This window comes from Capra hircus, assembly GCF_001704415.2.
Source record: "Capra hircus breed San Clemente chromosome X unlocalized genomic scaffold, ASM170441v1, whole genome shotgun sequence".
In the NCBI taxonomy this organism is placed as follows: domain Eukaryota; kingdom Metazoa; phylum Chordata; class Mammalia; order Artiodactyla; family Bovidae; genus Capra; species Capra hircus.
Window position 1 is genome coordinate 22,137,607 of NW_017189516.1, and position 12,550 is coordinate 22,150,156.

Here is a 12,550-nt window from a genome sequence, read left to right on the forward strand (position 1 = left end):
ACTAAAAAGCCTCTTGATGAGAGGGAAAGTGGAGAGTTAAAAATTTGGCTTAAAGCTCAACATTCAGAAAATTTAGCTCATGGCATCTGGCCCCATCACTTCATGGCAAATAGATGGGGAAACAGTGGAAACAGTGTCAGACTTTATTTTGGGGGGCTCTAAAATCATTGCCAATGGTGACTGCAACCATGAAATTAAAGGACGCTTACTCCTTGAAAGAAAAGTTATGACCAACCTAGATAGCATATTGAAAAGCAGAGACATTACTTTGCCAACAAAGGTCCATCTAGTCAAGACTATGGTTTTTCCAGTGGTCATGTATGAATGTGAGAGTTGGACTGTGAAGAAAGCTGAGCGCTGAAGAATTGATGTTTTTGAACTGTGGTTTTGAAGAAGACTCTTGAGAGTCCCTTGGACTGCAAGGAGATCCAACCAGTCCATTCTAAAGGAGATCAGTCCTGGGTGTTCTTTGGAAGGAATGATGCTAACGCTGAAACTCCAGTACTTTGGCCACCTCATGCGAAGAGTTGACTCATTGGAAAAAACTCTGATGCTGGGAGATATTGGGGGCAGGAAGAGAAGGGGACAACACAGAATGAGATGGCTGGATGGCATCACGGACTTGATGGACGTGAGTTTGCGTGAACTCCAGGAGATGGTGATGGACATGGAGGCCTGGCGTGCTGCAATTCATGGGGTCACAAACAATCGGACACAACTGACCAACTGAACTGAACTGATGTTCCTTCTATTCCTGCTTTCTGGAGAGTTTTTATCATAAGTGGATGTTGAATTTTGTCAAAGGCTTTCTCTGCATCTATTGAGATAATCACATGGCTTTTATTTTTCAAATTGTTAATGTGGTGAATTACATTGATTGATTTTTGGATATTGAAGAATCCTTGGGATAAAGCCCACTTGGTCATGATGTATGATCTTTTTAATGTGTTGTTGGATTCTGATTGCTAGAATTTTGTTAAGGTTTTTTGCATTTATGTTCATCAGTGATATTGGTCTGTAGTTTTCTTTTTTTGTGGCATCTTTGTTTGGTTTCGCTATTAGGCTGATGGTGGCCTCATAGAATGAGTTTGGAAGTTTACCTTCCTCTACAGTTTTCTGGAAGAGTTTGAGTAGGATAGGTGTTAGCTCTTCTCTAAGTTTCTGGTGGAATTCAGCTGTGAAGCCGTCTGGACCTGGGCTTTTGTTTGCTGGAAGATTTCTGATTATAATTTCAATTTCCATGCTTGTGATGTGTCTGTTAAAATTTTCTATTTATTCCTGGTTCAGTTTTGGAAATTGTACTTTTCTAAGAATTTGTCCATTTCTTCCAAATTGTCCATTTTATTGGCATACAATTGCTGATAGTAGTCTCTTGTGATCCTTTGTATTTCTGTGTTGTCTGTTGTGATCTCTCCATTTTCATTTCTAATTTTATTGATTTGATTTCTCTCCCTTTGTTTCTTGATGATTCTGGCTAATGGTTTCTCAATTTTATTTATCCTTTCAAAGAACCAGCTTTTGGCTTTGTTGATTTTTGCTATGGTCTCTTTTGTTTCTTCTGCATTTATTTCTGCCCTAAATTTTAAGATTTTTTTCCTTCTACTAACTCTGGGGTCTCCATTTCTTCCTTTTATAGTTGCTGTAGGTGTAGAGTTAGGTTATTTATTTGACTTTTTTTGGTTTGTTTCTTGAGATATGCCTGTATTGCTATGAAACTTCCCCTTAGCACTGCTTTTACAGTGTCCCACAGGTTTTGGGTTGTTGTGTTTTCATTTTCATTCATTTCTATGCATATTTTGATTTCTTTTTTTATTTATTATGTTATTGGTTGGTTATTCAACAGCGTGTTGTTCAGCCTCCATATGTTGGAATTTTTAATAGTTTTTCTCCTGTAATTGAGATCTAATCTTACTGCATTGTGGTCAGAAAAGATGCTTGGAATGATTTCAATTTTTTTTTAAATTTACCAACGCTAGATTTATGGCTCAGGATGTGATCTATCCTGGAGAAGGTTCCATGTGCCCTTGAGAAAAAGGTGAAATTCATTGTTTTGGGGTGAAATGACCTATAGATATCAACTAGGTCTAACTGGTCTATTGTATCCTTTAAAGTTTGTATTTCCTTGTTAGTTTTCTGTTTAGTTGATCTGTCCATATTTGTGAGTGGGGTATTAAAGTCTCCCACTATTATTGTGTTATTGTTAATTTCCTCTTTCATACTTGTTAGCATTTGTCTTACATACTGTGGTGCTCCTATGTTGGTGCACATATATTTATAATTGTTATATCTTTTTCTTGGAATGATCCTTTGATCATTATGTAGTGTCCTTCTTTGTCTCTTTTCACAGCCTTTGTTTTAGAGTCTATTTTATCTGAGATGAGTATTGCTAATCCTACTTTCTTTTGGTCTCTATTTGCATGGAATATATTTTCCAGCCCTTCACTTTCAGTCTGTATGTGTCCCTTATTTTGAGGTGGGTCTCTTGCAGACAACATATATAGGGGTCTTGTTTTTGTATCCATTCAGCCAGTCTTTGTCTTTTGGTTGGGGCATTCAATCCATTTACGTTTAAGGTAATTATTGATAAGTATGATCCCGTTGCCATTTACTTTACTGTTTTGGGTTGAAGTCTATATGCCCTTTTTGTGTTTCCTGTCTAGAGAAGATCCTTTAGCATTTATTGGAGAGCTGGTTTGCTGGTGCTGTATTCTCTCAGTTCTTGCTTGTCTGTAAAGCTTTTGATTTCTCCTTCATATTTGAATGAGATCCTTGCTGGGTACAGTAATCTGGGCTGTAGTTTATTTTCTTTCATCACTTTAAGTATGTCCTGCCATTCCCTCCTGGCCTGAAGAGTTTCTTTTGAATGGTCACCTGTTATTCTTATGGGAATCCCCTTGTGTGTGATTTGCTGTTTTTCCCTTGCTGCTTTTAATATCTGTTCTTTGTGTTTGATCTTTGTTAATTTGATTAATATGTGTCTTCAGGTGTTACACCTTTGGTTTATCCTCTTTGAGACTCTCTGGGTTTCTTGGCCTTGGGTGATTATTTCCCTCTCCATTTTAGGGAAGTTTTCATCTATTATCTCCTCAAGTATTTTCTTATGGTCTTCCTTTTTCTTCTTTTTCTTCTTCTGGGACTCCTATGGTTTAAATGTTGGGGCATTTAACATTGTTGCAGAGGTCTCTGAGATTGTCCCCATTTCTTTTATTCGTTTTTCTTTTTACCTCTCTGATTCATTTATTTCTACCATTCTATCATCTCTTTCACTAATCCTGTATTCTGCCACCGATATTCTGCTATTTGTTCCCTCCAGAGTGTTTTTTATCTCATTTATTGCATTATTCATTATATATTGACTCTGTTTTATTTCTTCTAGGTCCTTGTTAAAACTTTCTTGCATCTTCTCAATCCTTGTCTCCAGGCTATTTATCTGTGATTCCATTTTGTTTTCAAGATTTTGCATCATTTTCACTATCATTATTCAGAATTCTTTATCAGGTAGATTTCCTATCTCTTCCTCTTTTGTTGGTTTGGTGGTCATTTATCCTGTTCCTTTACCTCTTCATCTTGTTTATATTTCTGTGTTTGGGGTGGCGTTTCTGTATTCTGTCAGTTTGTGGAGTTCTGTTTATTGTGGCGTTTCCTCACTGTGGGTGTGTTTGTATGGATGGCTTGTCCAGGTTTCCTGGTTAGGGAAGCTTGTGTCGGTGTTCTGGTGGGTGGAGCTGGATTTCTTCTCTCTGGAGTGCAATGAATTGTCCAGTAATGTGTTATGGGATGTCAGTGGGTTTGAAGTGACTTTGGGCAGCCTGTATATTGAAACTCAGGTCTATGTTCCAGTGTTTCTGGAGAATCTGCATGGTATATCTTGCTCTGGAACTTGTTGGCCTTTGGATGGTGCTTGGTTTCAGTGTAGGTATGGAGGTGTTTGATGAGCTCATGTTGATTAATGTTCTCTGGAGTCAGGAGTTCTCTGGTATGCTCAGGATTTGGATTTAAGCCTCCTGTTTTTGGTTTTCAGTCTTATTTTTACAGTAGCCTCAAGACTTCTCCATCTATACAGCACCAATGATAAAACATCTAGGTTACAGATGATAAATTTCTCCACAGTGAGGGGCACCCAGAGAGATTCACAGAGTTACATGGAGAAGAGTAGAGGAAGGAGGGAGATAGAGGTGACCAGGATGAGATAAGGTGGAATCAAAAGAGGAGAGAACAAGCTAGCCAGTAATCACTTCCTTATGTGTCCTCCACAGTCTGGACCACTCAGAGATGTTCACAGAGTTATACAGAGAAGAGAAGAGAGAGGAAGGAGACAGAGGTGGCCAGGAGGATAAAGGGGGGAATCAAAAGGAGAGAGACAGACCCAGCCAGTAATCAGTTCCTTAAGTGTTTCTCCACCATCTGAGACACACAAAAAGATTCACAGAGTTGGGTAGAGAAGAGAAAGGGGAGGGAGGAGATAGAGGTGACTTGGTAGAGACAAAAGAGAGTCCAAAGTGGGAGAGAGCAGTCAAGCCAGTAATCTCGCTCTGAAGTAAACATGGGTACTGAAGATTGGTTTTTTAAAGGTACAAAATTGATAATAAATACCAAAAAGCAAAGATTAAAAATCTAGAGTAGAGGTTGGATTTTCAAACATACAATATTAAAGGGAAAAAAGTCACAAAAATTATAATATATATATATATATGAAGTTTGCTTTAAAAAATAGGGTCTCTTTTTTTTGCAAAGTAATAGTAGGTTATAAAAATGAAAATTAAAGGAGTAATAGAAGACTAAAAAATTTAAAAACATAAAAGAAAATTAAAGAATAATAGTTAAAATAGTAAAAATATATCAAGAACTTTCTCTGGTGATGTTGTGGGCAGTGTGGGGCCAGTTCATTTTCAGATATTTCCTTGATCCAGCTTATATTTCTCAAGATCTATAGGCCCCTTCCTATGTACTGACTACAGGGTTTTAATCTATTGCACCTGTCACTTCCAAGGAGATTCCCTCTGTTTTAGTTTCTTCTGTTTGCTGGTCTCTTCAGTGTCTGATATCCGCCCTGACACAAGGGGGCGGTGGTGGACACTTTTACAGGATCACTTGTTCAGTCGTGCTGTGGGGAGGGAGGGACACTGCAAACAAATAACACTGGCGTGTGCTCACAGCATTTTAGCCACACATGGTTTGCTGCTCTTCACAGCGTGTGTGCTTTCCTTGTCTACACTGCTTAGGCTCTAGATTGCTTTGCTGGGAACTGTCTGAGTCCAGCCTTGGTTTGTATGGACTTCTGAGGTCTAAGCTGCTCAGGTTCAGGTACTCGGGTAGTCCTCAGAGGTGCAGACTCGGCTGAGCCTGCGTTTTGTGCCCTTCCCAGGTCTGAGCAGCTCAGGTGACCAGGTGTTTGGCAAGCACAGTTGCTTCGACTTATCACCTCCTCCGTCCCTGCTGCTCAGTTTTCTGGGTGTACAACTGATGCACCTTCTCAGGCGGATGTTGCCCATCCAGAATCCCAAGAAGTCTTGGTTAGCAATGAAGCCTGCTTGCAGTTTGGTAGATAATGCCTCTCTGGGGCCACAATTGCCCCCTTCTGGCTCTGACTGCCCTTGCCTGCCTGTCTCTGGAGGGTGATGTGCTGGCTATCAGCCAGCTAGCTCTGCTCAGTCCTTTGTTCTGTGAGCAGGCCTGACAGTGTCTTAGGTTAGAGCTTTTCACGTGGTAGCTATTCCACAGTCTGGTTTGCTAGCCCAAGTTAGTTCCCTCAGATTGCCCTCGGGGCATTTAGGCCCGGTCCTTACTCTAAGCAATGCAGCCCGTGCCTCCCTGCCCAGCCCCAGCTTACTAGTGCCGGATGCAGGCGTCTGCACTGCTTCTCCACTGGGGGAGTTACCACTGGGCACGTAATCTGTGGGTTTTAATTATTTATTTATTTTTCCTCCCTGTTATGTTGCCCTCTGTGCTTCCAAGGCTCGTCACAGACTTGGCAGTGAGAGTGTTTCCTGGTGTTTGGAAACTTCTCTCCTTTTTAAGACTCCCTTCCCGGGATGGAGCTCTGTCCCTACCTCTTTTGTCTCTCTTTTTATCTTTTATATTTTTTCCTACCTCCTTTCAAAGACAATGGGCTGCTTTTCTCGGTGCCTGATGTCCTCTGCCAGATTTCAGAAGTTGTTTTGTGGAATTTACTCAGTGTTCAAATGTTCTTTTGGTGAATTTGTGGGGGAGAAAGTGGTCTCCCTGTCCTATTCCTCTGCCATCTTAGGACCGCCCCTCTCATAAAGTATTTAAATGTGGTTGGAAGCACTTTTTCTTTTAAGTAATTTTACGTCTTCTCTATCTTGTTTACACTATTTGTTTGCTTATCACTCTTCTTAAATAATACTAAGGTTGATTTAGTCTCAGCACCTTGCTGAATTATCACAAATTCTGAGTCACTGGGGTCTCAATTACAATAAAACAAAATTTCCTTAATTCAGAACCCCAGTCAAAATTTGTTATAGCCTGGTTATAGTAGTCATGCTGAAAAAATATTTTTAAGAGTGTTTACTCCATGGAGAATCAGCCAGAGTCCTATGGGAGATTAGGAAATAGCAGTTTTTATTTTATTTTATTACTGGCTATTAAAACATTTATATTTAATTCAAATAAGTGCTGAGTTGGATAAATGTTGGAACATCTAGAGTTTATGTATGTAAAAATGTCTTCTAAGTATTCTATTGAATATGTAAGAATTAGGATATTAATTGCATTCGACTGTTTAAAGAAAAGGAAATTGAATCTCAGTTAACAGTTTAAACATAATTAGGGTAATAGTTACAGTGAACTGGTTTCAGATGTTTTAAAAACTGCAGTAGCAGTATTTAAATGTAAATTCTGTGATTTTATAAATTCTTATTAATCCATCAGAGTAAGAAAGTAGTGTTTATTAAAATTTGCACTGAGTAGTTTTGATATGCTAATGGCATTATAATAACTCTGAAAATAGTAAAACTTCAGGAACTCCTTTATCAGTTCTGAATTAATAATCATAAATGCATACAGTGAATTCATACAGATTTGTTCTGTTTAAGTTATGATGCAATAAGCTGTAAAAAGCAGCCTGTTTTGCATTCAGAAATGAAATCCTTCAAACAAGAAGATGGAATGAATGTCAAAGTTAACCAAGACTGAGCAACTCCCTAATAATGGAGTTGTTAGAGATTTCTTATTTACTACTGAGTCTTTTGGGGAAGGGTAAAAAGCTAATTCTCTGTTTCAATGCCTTTTACAGTAATGATAGTTTGTCTCTATTGTGTAATTCATTGCTCTTAACTTGTGGATCTTAGATTTTAAGAGAAAGAGCAAAAGAAATAACACAGAGTTCTTTGGATCAACTAGAATTTAAAAAAAATTAGCTCTTTGGAATTTTTTAATTAATTAGAACTCTCGTCTCCCACCCCCTTTGCCATTATGGATGAAAGGAAGAGAGACCGAGTATTCTATACAAACATTGCAAAACACCCAATGCAGAATAATAATTAGTGAAATCTGTTTAATGATTAATAGTTTTCAATAACAAAAGGGGACAGAAGCTTAGAAAAAAATAAAACCATTTGATTTTTGGAAGGTAAATATTGTATTTCTATTAATGAATGTTTCTAATCCAGGTAGTTCCAAAGACTTTAGTTAACTAAAAGCTATTGAATAAAATATCTTGGTTAATCATTTTTCTAATTAACTAAGGATTAATTCAAGTATATAATAATACTTGGACAAGGATGCTTTGCTTAACCTAACTTAATGCTTTAAGTTGTGCATTTTTTTTTTGTTTGTTTGCTTGTTGACCACTGATCCAGTTGTGTCTGTCTTGATTAAGGATTTTTGGTTGCAAATAACAAAGATCTACTGCAAACTAGGTGAAAACAAAACAGTAATTTATATTAAGGATATAAGAGGTTCTCATGGAACCCCAGGGCAAAAAGTATAGCCCGGGCAGATGAGAGAAAATAACTAGGAATGAAAAGCTGACAATGGCCATGGGAGTTTTCCACCTTCTTTTCTCCTTTCCCATCCCTGGAACCAAAGGGTCTCCAGTTTATCTCAGTTTCTTTCAACTCAGATGCTTTATTCTTCTCACTCCCTCAGCACCTAGACAAATAGGGATTATCCTAGAGCTCCCAAGTTTACATATTCTAAATGTAGGCAATCAGCAGAGACTTACTAGCATTTCTGAATTTTAATTCCCAGTTCTGATTGACCCAGTTTGGATCAGATGTCAACCCAGAATTTGATTATCTACTACTAGGAGGGGCAAGATTATAAGGTATACACATGGCTATTAGGCCCTCATCCTGTGAAAGGACATAAATTTCCTACAGCAAGGGAGGTTGTGGGCTGAACTGATTATCAAGTGGTATCTACCATGAGAGGAATCAGTTATAGAGAATATTTGCCATATGCTTAACTTCATTCATAGAACAAGATATCATATTATCTAGTCTCTCCATATTAAGAAGAAATTTGAGGCCTAGAGATGATTTTTTAAAATTATTGAATGTCACATGAGAAATTATGACTGAATCCTAAGTTTTTGGTTTCTATTAATAGTTTTTTCCTAAATGCTACCAGCCATGTAACCAGAGTATCTAATAAGATTATAATATAATTTAAAAATGTATACAATAAAGGTAATATTTGTTTACTATTTTGTCTAAGCAAAGTAAATATAGAGGAAAATAAAAATAATACTCCCTTGTCATTTCAGTGAAGCAGAAGACACCAAAAGTCCATGGACTACATCCTTTTTTTTTTTTTTAATAAAGTAGCTTTTTTTTTTGTTTGTTTGAGCTCATGTCTTTATTTATTCAAAAGATATTTATTTAGTTCTTAATCCATGCCAAGTTCTATGAGAGGAAATGGGGATAAAAACAAGATCCATATACCTTATAAAGTTTTGAATGAATTCAGTCAGTAAGCTTGAACTTGACCCAAATTTTTGGCCTGCAACTCCTTGTTTCACACTGCCCCTGTGAACCTCAGTGAACTTGGGAAAAGGTATTGGAAAATCCTCATAAAATGGCATTCAAAGTAAAACATTACTGAGATTACAAGTTTTATATCTTAATAGCTTCATGCCTCTGACCTCCTGGTTTCAGGCTCTTGACAACAGGCTGAATGTAGTTTATTGTACATTCTTAGGGGATTATACATAAGATTTGTGGGGACAGAGAGATATACCTTATTAAATGCAGGGTATTAGAATATATTCTTTTTTTCTTTTCTTTTCTTTTTTTTTTTAGTTTTTTATTTTTTTAATTTTAAAATCTTTAATTCTTACATGCGTTCCCAAACATGAACCCCCCTCCCACCTCCCTCCCCATAACATCTCTCTGGGTCATTATTAAATAAAGTAACTTTTTAAAAGAAGCATAAAAACAGAGGGTGATTTTGAAGAGCAAATAAGTGGACTATATGGTTTAATATTATTAGGCAGAAACAGTCATATCAATATGGTATATTGTCTGCTGGGAAATCCAGATCATAAACTGAATCTGTTTTGCCCCGTTTGATCTATTCATTCATTTAATGTTTATTTATTGAACATCTTTCATGTGCTCAGTCATGTTTTAGGCACTGTGGATACAATGGTGAACAGAACAAAGTTCCTGCTTTCAATAGAGTTTGCATTCTAGAGGATGATGCAGGCAGTGAATAAATAAATAAGTAAATAAATAAATACTGTATAATGTCAGAGTAATAAGGGCTGTGAGGCTTATGAACCAAGATAAAAAAGGGGATAAAGAATAAATAAATAACACTGATCAGAAGACGTACCTTTGATGAGGTGATATTGAGCAGAGACTTGAATGAAGGAGGGCATGTAAATTTCAAGAAGAAGAGCATTTTAGACAGAGAGAACAGAATGTGAAAAGTCCTGATGTGGGAGCTTGCTTGACATGTTGAGGAAACAGGAAGGAGACCAAAGTAATATTGTGTATATACATGTATTGTTGTTGTTATTGTTTAGTTGCTAAGTCATTTCCAACTCTTTTGTGACCCCACAGACTGTAGCCCCCCATGGGATTTCCCAGGCAAAAAAAACCTGGAGTGGTTTGCCATTTCTTTCTTCAGGGGATCTTCCTGGCCGAAGGATTGAACTTACATCTTCTGCCTTGGCAGTTGGATTCTTTATCACTGAAACATCAGGGAGGTGCCATATACATGTGTGTGTATATATATATATATATATATATATATATATATATATATATATATATATATATATATATATATGTTTATATGTAAATATATATATTTGAAATAATTTAGATGGAAGTTGTTGGAACATTTTTTGATTACTAATTTAATCTCCTTACTAATTATAGGTTTGTTCACATTATCAGTTTATTCCTGATTTAGTCTCGGTAGGTTGTATTTTTTATTTTTAGTAATTTATCCATTTCTCCCAGGTTATCGAGATTGTTGGCATGTAATTATTGCTAGTACTTTATGATCTCTTTTTTTCAGTTCAGTCGCTCAGTCGTGTCTGACTCTTTGTGATCCCATGAATCGCAGTACAACAGGCCTCCCTGTCCATCACCAACTCCCGGAGTTCACTCAAACTCACGTCCATCGAGTCAGTGATGCCATCCAGCCATCTCATCCTCTGTCGTCCCCTTCTCCTCCTGCCCCCAATCCCTCCCAGCATCAAAGTCTTTTCCAATGAGTCAACTCTTCGCATGAGATGGCCAAAGTACTGGAGTTTCAGCTTTAACATCATTCCTTCCAAAGAAATCCCAGGGCTGATCTCCTTCAGAATGGACTGGTTGGATCTCCTTGCAGTCCAAGGGACTCTCAAGAGTCTTCTCCAACACCACAGTTCAAAAGCATCAATTCTTTGGTGCTCAGCTTTCTTCACAGTCCAACTCTCACATCCATACATGACCACAGGAAAAACCATAGCCTTGACTAGATGGACCTTAGTCGGCAAAGTAATGTCTCTGCTTTTCAATATGCTATCTAGGTTGGTCATAACATTTCTTCCAAGGAGTAAGCGTCTTTTATTTTCATGGCTGCAGTCCACCATCTGCAGTGATTTTGGAGCCCAAAAAAATTAAGTCTGACACTGTTTCCACTGTTTCCTCATCTATTTCCCATGAAGTGATGGGACTGGATGCCATGATCTTCGTTTTCTGAATGTTGAGCTTTAAGCCAACGTTTTCACTCTCCTCTTTCACTTTCATCAAGAGGCTTTTTAGCTCCTCTTCACTTTCTCCCATAAGGGTGGTGTCATCTGCATATCTGAAGTTATTGATATTTCTCCTGGCAATCTTGATTCCAGCTTGTGTTTCTTTCAGTCCAGCATTTCTCATGATGTACTCTGCATATAAGATAAATAAGCAGGGTGACAATATACAGTCTTGACACACTCCTTTTCCTATTTGGAACCAGTCTGTTGTTCCATGTCAAGTTCTAACTGTTGCTTCCTGACCTGCATACAGATTTGTCAAGAGGCAGGTCAGGTGTTCTGCTCTTCCCATCTCTTTCAGAATTTTCCACAGTTTATTGTGATCCACACAGTCAAAGGCTTTGGCATAGTCAATAAAGCAGAAATAGATATTTTTCTGGATCTCTCTTGCTTTTTTCATGATCCAGCGGATGTTGGCAATATGATCTCTGGTTCCTCTGCCTTTTATAAATCCAGCTTGAACATCTGGAAGTTCACAGTTCATGTATTGCTGAAGCCTGGCTTGGAGAATTTTGAGCATTACTTTACTAGTGTGTGGGATGAGTGCAAAAATTCAGTAGTTTGAGCATTCTTTGGCATTGCCTTTCTTTGGGATTGGAATGAAAACTGACCTTTTCCAGTCCTGTGGCCATTACTGGGTTTTCAAAATTTGCTGGCATACTGAGTGCAGCACTTTCACAGCATCATCTTTCAGGATTTGAAATAGCTCAACTGGAATTCCATCACCTCCACTAGCTTTGTTCCTAGTGATGCTTTCTAAGGCCCACTTGACTTCACATTCCAGGATGTCTGGCTCTAGATGAGTGATCACACCATCGTGATTACCTGGGTCATGAAGATCTTTTTTGTACAGTTCTTCTGTGTATTCTTGCCACCTCTTCTTAATATCTTCTGCTTCTGTTAGGTCCCTACCATTTCTGTCCTTTATCGAGCCCATCTTTGCATGAAATGTTCCCTTGGTATCTCTAGTTTTCTTGAAGAGATCTCTAGTCTTTCCCACCCTGCTGTTTTCCTCTATTTCTTTGCATTGATTGCTGAAGAAGGCTTTCTTATCTCTTCACTCTTGCCATCTCTTGTTTGACCACTTCCAATTTGCCTTGATTCATGGATCTGACATTCCAGGTTCCTATGTAATATTGCTCTTTACAGCATTGGACCTTGCTTCTGTCACCGGTCACATCCACAGCTGGGTATTGTTTTTGCTTTGGCTCCATCCCTTCATTCTTTCTGGAGTTATTTCTCCACTGATCTCCAGTAGCATATTGGGCACCTACTGACCTGGGGAGTTCCTCTTTCAGTATCCTATCATTTTGCCTTTTCATACTGTTCATGGGGTTC